General features: G+C 36.6%; 1 protein-coding gene across 4 annotated transcripts in view; it reads left to right on the forward strand.

Annotated features, from left to right (window-relative positions):
* LOC116845570 (cysteine-rich secretory protein 2-like) overlaps positions 1 to 9190 on the forward strand; it is a 131480-nt gene that overhangs the window by 80673 nt on the left and 41617 nt on the right. The window lies entirely within an intron of this gene.

Below are 9190 nucleotides of genomic sequence, written 5' to 3' on the forward strand. Positions count from 1 at the left end.
AGAGAGAGAGAGAGAGAGAGAGAGAGAGAGAGAGAGAGCTCCGCAAATTATAGCGCTGCGTGAAGCAGCGACTTTGGCTTAATCGTCTTTTCGACGCTACGTGGTTCTTCGCGCTCAACTAGTGTTACAATTAATGTGCTGCAATTATCGTGTTGCAACTAGCTTCATTAAAGAGCGAGTACCGAGCTGCGCGCGTGAACAAAATTCCGCATGCAAGCCGTACATTCAGTTGCATTGATGCATTCACTAGATTGATGATTACTAGAAAATTTCAACCACCCGTGTCCATTTCTAGCTGATCGTTTTTCATGACTGTTGATTCATCAGGCAAGCGGGAATGTATCAAAACAGAAGTGACATTTTGACAGCTTGACGTTTCTCACATACGTATTTTTATCAGAAGGTTATTCGCTCACGTGTAACGCGCAATCAGTAGAAGAAGAGTAAGAATGTAAGAAAGTAAATAAAAAATATTTTTAAATATTTTTTTACTTTTAAAATATTTTTTCTAATATATTAAAGTAGAATGTTTATTAATATTCTGAAGCGCTTATCAAATAACGAATAGTTTGAGAGAAAATGGCGTAAAAATATTAAAATAAAATATTAACTCGAAAAGTTATCAAAATGTCACTTCTATTTTTATACATTCCCGTTTGCCGGACGAATCAATAGTCATGAAAAACGATCAGCTAGAAACGAACATGGCTGGTCGAAACTTTCTAGTGACTATCGATCTGATGAACGGTCATCAATGCAGCTGAGTGTAATCGATGTAACTGATCTTTACACATCAGTCAAGTATTTGTTTATTTTTTGTTTTTTTTTTATACAGTTGGCGTCACCCTGCTGATCGCCTTAAGTCCGATTCGAATATTTTCAGAGATGACGGGGGCGCCGAAAAAAATTGATCGCAATAGGTATAAAAATATATGCGTCCCCAGTATTTTTATTCCTCGTTTCACACTCGCGCGAAGTTTTATCTACAGCCGAGATTGATCTGGGGAATATTTTCGCGTGCGCGAGCTGTCCAGGTGAAATTTATTGAAAGACTAATAAGTGGACGCGAGAGAGATGGATTCGATCAATATGATATTTACCTAACGCTCAATTGGGTACACAACCGTCCGCGTATTTTCTCTTTCCGAAATGGAAGGATCGAGTGTGAGGTCGCGCTCCGAGAAGTCAAGAGGATCAATCTTAATTAAGTCAGTGACAAATGAAACGTTATTTACGTATTGAGAACCGCGCATGAAAAGAAATAGTTTGGTTGAATGAACTTAATTACGGTTGAAATATGAATGATTTAGAAACTCCGATTGAAATCAACAGAATTGAATTATAATCAGAAATCTTTCTTCACACCGAATTCTAATACCTTCAATCGAAATTTTTGAATCACTTATATTTCATAAAAAATTAGCTCATCCAATTAAACCTTTTTTTCTGTGCATATGTAATTCATCGTTTGATTCACAATTGAAACATATAATTAAATACTGTAACGCGTTCAGTACGATATTTATTAAAATACTATCAAGAATAAGGAAAAATAGATCTATGAGAGTCAAATGTTGGATTAACGTAAATTAATTACAATTAAATAAAAAAACCATAATCTTAAATTAGGTATTCTTTGATATTAAAGAGTTATATATCATTAGATATTTATTCTTTTATTTAATCGTAATTGATTTACCCGCACATTAATCCAACATTTGGCTGTCATAGGTCTGTCATTGAGAAAAAAATATCTAAAAAAAAATATTTATTTGATCTAAATTATTTTGTTTAAATAGAATATAAATATTTTCATGGAAAACAACAGTTTAAAAAAAATACGTTTTAAAAAAATGGTTTCTTAATGTAAAAAATGTATATTAGTATAAGCAAATATGTTATTAGTATTACCAATAAGTATTTCTTATATTTTTTAGACATTTTTCCTTTCAACGTACTTCTCGCTATTCTAGATTAGTAATGATAGTGCAAGCCTCTATAAATATATGAATTTTTTGTTCTAAAATATTATCTTTTGCAAAGGTGTACCAAAGCGGAATTAATAGAGTCGCGTGTCATTTGCTTAAAGACGCGAATCAACATTTCTATCCTTTAACGTTTAAAAAATCAAAATCAATTCACGTCTTCGGTCTGCAGCGCTGGAATAAAGACATTTCGCGTCTGGATACAAATCTAAATATATTTGAAGGAACAAAAATAGGGTTTGAAAGGCTCTAAGATTAAAAATCAAGAATTTGAAGGAACAAAATAAGGAAGAGATTTCCCCGATTTATTATGGTTTTATGGGTAAACACGAGCGCGACTTAATCGCGCTCGCTTCAAAGGTCGATTTCAATCTCGTGGCCGCAGCCGGGCCGGCCACTTCGCGATTACGGCTTCAATTATAAACGGGCGTTACCGAGGCGCATGATATGGCGGGATGAGGCCGTGCGGTACGCTGTTGTCCGAACGACGTGGACTTGATTTGCGAAATTAAGTGAAAATATTTATGAGCAATTTACACGCGGCCGATATTGCGCGCTGCATGTTTCACGGGACGCAAGCCGTGCGCGCGTGAACGCGCCCACGTGTCGTCATCTCGCGCTGCGTACTTCGTCGCGCCGTGGACTTTGTTGCAAATTAAATGCGGTGCCGTGTCCGGGCTTATTCACGGCTCGAAATACCCTCTGAATTATTGACGAGACCGCCGCACTTCTGACGCCCGCTGAAAGGAGCGCGCGCAAGGTGTAATGAGTCTCGCAATAACCAACTAACGAACTCTCGCCATGCAGCGACGGCGAAATCACGAGGTGGATCACGGCGGCTCTCAATCGCTACCATTAATTCACCGTCGTCCACGGCTGCGCCATTAATGCAACGCGGGAGTCACACTGCCATCGCGCGTGGTGAAGATGCCAATTATACAACTCGGGGAACGTCGCAAGATACGACCTATCCATATCATCGTGACCTATCCAGACCGCGATGACGTTAGTGTGAAGTTCAACCGGCGACAAGTGTGACGTGATAGAAGAATGAATAAGTGATGGCGCAGTGAGAGGGATCAGATGGGAGTCGGCTAAAGGAATTTTCCGGCAAACCGTCCCGGCGAAAACGGCTGCTGCGGTCGGCAACACGACTGGCTGATCTCTCTTCATTCGTACTACTGGCGCCACGTTATAAAGGCGCACCGCACGCCCATTAGAATAAACTGTATCTATCTACAACGCGATGCATCAAACGCGCAATAAATGCGGAATTTACTCTGATATCATCGCGTCCCTTTAACCCACAAGAGCCGGCTATGAACGTCGCGTGTGTATGTGTGTATGTGTGTGCCGCGGCAAAGAGATGGGCTCGCGCTGTGTCAGTGCGTAATTTCGGCATAATACTCGCTGCAGCGCGGCCCCTTATATTATATGCATGTAATGTATACATACGTTATCGAAATTTATTAAATGCACTATAATATAGCATTTGTGTTTCCTTTTGTGTAGCGATGATTCATTATGGATGCGTCGTATACTGAGAAAGAGCTACTTAAACATTTATTTGTGAGATGTAATATTATTCAATCTTGCAAATTCCGTCGAATTTGAATGGAAAAATTTAAAAGAGAAAGAGAGTAAGAGAAAAAAATATGATATTCTATATCATATTCACATGGTATAAACTTACATGATATTTTATATTTTATACGGACTATTGAATTAATTTGACATTATAAATGACTTACTACAATTCACACAGAGAAAATGATTATTGCCATTTTCTCCGTGTTTAGTTTTGCAGAATAACTTACATTTCAGAATTATCTCAATATCCTAACTATATTAATCTTATCCTTAATTGCTATAAGCAATTCACATAATTAATCACACAATCTACTTAGATAATCAACTTAGATAATCAAATTCTCGGCTACAGACAGAACGTGCGAATAGGGAAATTTATTTCTGTGAAATAGAGTTTATATTTTTCTGCGAATTAACTTTATATCTCACAAAGAAGTTTTCACGTATCTTTTTCTCAGTGTGTATAAATTGAAAATTTGTAGTAACAGATTTGGCAAGAGAAATCAAGCGAGGTGGCAATTCTTAACTTATAAGCTGCACGGTTTCGGCAATTCTTCGCTTGACAATTCGGAATTTACGAGCCGCGCGGAAAATAAAGTTCGCCGCGGCAGCGAGAATCTGCATGTGGCAGCTAAATCTCATTGTAACATATGGCTACGTGAACGTATAGCTGCCAATAGGCATTTATTTAGCCACGAAACCGATGCAGTAGCCAAGGTTTTAGTCAGTGCAGCAATTTTTAGTTATAGCAACAAATACATTTTCAGCAAACCGCGATTTGCTGCAGCAGTGAAATTTTTTTTTCGTATGGGCTCGCTTCTTTATCGAGAAATCTTTATCTCGACGTTACTTTATTTACCCACCCGTGCAGGTTCGTACGTTCGCGTGCAAATGTTCGATGTATTCGCGACTGTAATATATACTACCGAATATTCCATGAGAATATAACCAGAGTCGAAATTTTGGTTCCGTATTAACCCTGCAAATTCCGTCGAATCTGAAGGGCCAATGCGGAAGCTTGAGAGTGATATTATACAGACTATTGTCTTACCTTGACGTTACAAATGGTTACTCACTGCAATCCACACGGGGGGAATGTTACTGCCATTTTCTCTGTGTTTAGTCTTGCAGAAAGATTCACATTTCACAATTATTTAATATTCGATTATCTCAATATTCCAGTTGCATTAATCTGTATTCTTAATTGCTACACTGTAAAAACTGATGTGTTAAATTTAACATATTTTGTGTCCCAAATCATCCACTCTCATTTATGTGTAAATTTAACACAAAACAAATGTGTTAAAAAGTAACACGCATAATATAAAAAAAAATTAATACAAGAATTTAACACTTGAATACCGTTAGGAATCACAGGTTGTGTTAAATTGACATATTTAATATGTCATACATAGATTATGTCAATTTAACATTTTCATTTCATCAAAACCGTAGATTAATACTTCTCTCAAATGTTAAAGTAACGTTTTTATTTTAGTTAATTTAACATTATATATATGTCAATTTAACACAAACTGTGATTCCTGACGGTATTGAAATGTTAAATTCTTGTGTTAAATTTTTACATGTTATGCGTGTTACTTTTTACCACATTTGTTTTATGTTAAATTTATACATAAATGAGAGTGGATGATTTGGGAAACATGAAATGTTCAATTTAACACATCAGCTTTTACAGCGTGTAATTCATATAACCGGCAATTCATCGCATATAATCATTACATATCAAACATAATTAATCATATAATCAACTTAGATAATCAAATTTTTGACTGCAAATATAATATACGAGATAAGCAATTATCAAATAATTAACATTGATTAATGATGGTTTTATATAATGGGAAAAATAAATCGTAACTCAGTTTATTCGTAATTCTACTGATTTCTTCTTTCTTCGTATTGCGACAAATCGAAGCTCTTAAAAGAGCTGATAGAAAACTGCAAAGGTAAAGATAACAATTACGTGTCTAATAATGTTGGGTCCCAATAAAATTTTATATTTAAAATCGGTACAATAACAACGCGCGATGACAAACAGAAGTAAAAATAGATTAACAAATGTAAACAAGATGGGACTGGCGGTCCAATTAGCATTATTAGACATGAAAATCAGCACAATCGAAACTTTTAATAAATTCTAAGACCGGCATTCATAATTTGCAAATTGTTCATGATAGAGAAGATAATTAATTACAGATTCATGGATCGTTATTCGGCTGTTCAATATTTTTGTATCAATACTTCTTGTTGCATGAAAAGTACAAATTGACGAATAATCGGATATTTTGATAATTATATGTCGGATAATAATATACTCGGATAATTATTATTTACTATTGACACGAATTACTATTATCGTCAACACAAAGCCACAATTATCTGTTAAGTAACGACCAACTACGAATGCCGGCCTAAATTTCGACTCGGGATAACTCTCTTATTCTCGAAAAACCCATCAAACGTTCGCTAAAATCACGTACACCCCGTATAACAAATGACTAACGCACCTGGAAATGTACGATGTCTGTTTCCGCTGCCCGTTTCCAGCATCCTGCGTCCTCTGTCGCAGCTTCCAGATTGGCCATCTCGTTGCCAGCTGCTCTGGATACTCCGTCGTGGCACTGACACTAACACTCGCGTAATTACGATTCGATTGGAGAAGCGCGTGTTAATGAACGCGATGCCGACGAGAGAGAAATATTCCAAGAGTCTACGGGAACGAAAAGTCACTCACTGATACACGTGTTTCACGTCGCGGCACACGCGTCACTCGTCGGTCCAAAACACAATGACTCGGTCACGGAGAAAGTACACAATATATACGAGGCTACCAAAACAATGGGCAAAGTTGTGCCCGCAACACTTGCGAACGCCAGTCAATGGCGCGCGCGTAATCGCGGTGACTGTGAAAGATCAAAACAAAACGAACACTTCAAAACATTTTGCAAGTTCCATTAAGGCGAATTTGCTAATGTTTTTTTCACTTTGGTTGGAAAAGTTATGTCTCGTCATGTCACTAAATGGAAATTTAAATTTCTATTGGCATTCCGGAACTCCCATATTTGCTTTTATAAGTCCTTCCTCTTCATCCTTTTAAGATCTCTGGATCCTATAAAGAATAAAGAAAGATGGTTTTATTATTTATTCATATCAATTATTTAATATCTGCTTATTTCACATGTTCTATTTACGGTTATGTGCACGGAGAAAATTTTATGTACTGAGATAAAATATATTTGAGAAATAAAAAATATTCAGTCGCGGTATGTACTAATAACATTTACTTATACCGAAGATATATTTTCATATATATTTTTTTTAAACCTTAGCTTGTCATAAAAGCAATTGTTTATTCAATTTAAATAAAATAATTCAGACTTAAAATATTTAAAATACTTTTTTATTTTTACTTTTTTATTTTTTCAGTATAGTAAAAATATTACTGCAGAATTTTTTGTAAGTACATCGACATTCCGCTAATTTACTATGTTACTTAGAAAGATAAACTTTACTGACGGCCCATTTCTGCATCACTGGAAATATAATAAAATTGAAAAGAATTTATATATGAAAAAAGTTGTAATATTCTCTCCGTGTAAGCTATTTAACAATAATATATGATATAAGATCATTAATATCATATATCATTGAAATAGTGAAAATAGAGATTAAATGAAGATAGAATAAAGAGATAAAATATTAAAAAATTCGAAAATAACTTCGAATAAATTCGTAGTATTGAATGTGGAATAATAGTCTGTATTATATCTCCATTGGCCTTTCAAATTCAATGGAATTTGCGGGTTAAAAACAAAATAAATTGTAAAATTTCCCGATACCTAAACTCTTTTTTTTTACAACATTCGTGTACGAAAATTTTTATATATAATAACTGAAAAATACCGAAACGAAACATCTAACCGAATGTCTAAAATCCGGCTTTGAAACAGAGACTCACAGAGGTGTGGAGGCTTTTAGAAAATTATAAAGTTAAGTGCGCGATCGCGTAAAGATTACTAGAGTGAACCGTTGCAGTAATAATCGTCGAGAAATTCACGGATTGGCGAAACTTCGCTATCAGTCGTGTTGTTTTGTTCGTTCGCCAAACACGTGCAACTGGCCAACGTCGGACAAAATTGCGAATAGTTATTACAACTCGAGCATCTGTACGTCGTGTGTTTCGTATGTCGAAGCAAATAGTACCAGCCTGTGCCAAATTCGGAATGTTTGGTCAGCTCACATTAGCGCTCCCCGCAGTCTGGAGAAGCCACGAGTCGATAGTGCGCTCTGACCGAGGATTTCGCGAGCTGCGATTTTGATGCAACGCGCGGAATCTTGCGACGTTCGTACACTCCAAATGTGCATTGATGTGCGTGCAAATCCAAGTATGTTATTTTTAAACGCATAAACGTGCAATTTGGCTGAAGTTCTCTTTACACGTTTCTTGCCGCTTTAACGTATAAACGCTCTGACGTTGTAGTTAAAGATGTGCAAATTATAATTATTTAATATGTTTAGAGTTGATTTTTCCAACCTCTTAATAAGCTAACAGTTAACTCATATGTCTGTTTTTGTTTCTCCTTTACGCGATTGCGCGCTTAGACAGAGATAGACATATGATTTAACTGTTAGTTAGCTTATCAAGAAATTGGAGCAATCGACTCTTGAACATGTTAAATAATACGGCTTAAAACAATAAAAAAAGATCCGATCAAAATAACATTTTTGGCCTTGCAGTGAATTTCGATAAATTCGTCACCTCGCGTGTTAAAACGATATAAATAAATAAAAATAAATACCGCGTGTCAAATTTTTATATGCAGAAAAAAAGTTAAAATATAGCTGCAGCAGCTATGATGCATCATCGCAATAGGGGCAGTTAATGTCGTTGCTGTACCGAAGCTAAATTTATCAGCTATTTGAACTTCAACGCTACGGTAAAAAATATTCGCTGTCAGATAGAAAATTCGCATTTGCCAGATGAATAATTCGCATTATTATTTCGTTTTTCCTTCAAATTGCACTTTATATACCCGTCAAAAACACGAAATTGACGCTTCCGATTGCAGATTTAAAGCAAGGCTTTCCCATTGGTTTCTATTATAGATTAATAATTGATGTCCAGTTTAAAACGCAAAAGCCGGCGTCTTTCGTACTTACATGATCACGCTTTTTGATCCTTCACGGACGATTCCACGTGTATCAGAAGCGCGATCACTTCCCCTTCCCAATGAGCTTGGTTTCAAGTCGCTACGATGTGTACAAGTGGAGTTATTGATAATTCTATCGATCCGCGCTTTAGAATATTCGGCGTTATCGCCGCAGCGAGCCGGAAATAAGTGACTACGTGACGCGTGAATACGATGCGGAATGCGACTGTTACTTCCGGTAAGTCACCTTACACTGTGAGTGAAAGTACGCGCCGCGGCCCGACTCGCTACCCCCACTCCGTTGCTCTCCCCCCTCTTCGCACTTGCTCGCTGTGTTTACGCGGTCATTCACCTCACTTTAGAAAGCACAGTACGCCGGCGCAGGAGCAACTATTGGCTCTCTCTCTCTCTCTCTCTCTCTCTCTCTCTCTCTCTCTCTCT

Source organism: Odontomachus brunneus, unplaced genomic scaffold, assembly GCF_010583005.1.
Source record: "Odontomachus brunneus isolate Ranch 3 - 2012 unplaced genomic scaffold, Obru_v1 Obru_scaffold_053, whole genome shotgun sequence".
Classification (NCBI taxonomy): domain Eukaryota; kingdom Metazoa; phylum Arthropoda; class Insecta; order Hymenoptera; family Formicidae; genus Odontomachus; species Odontomachus brunneus.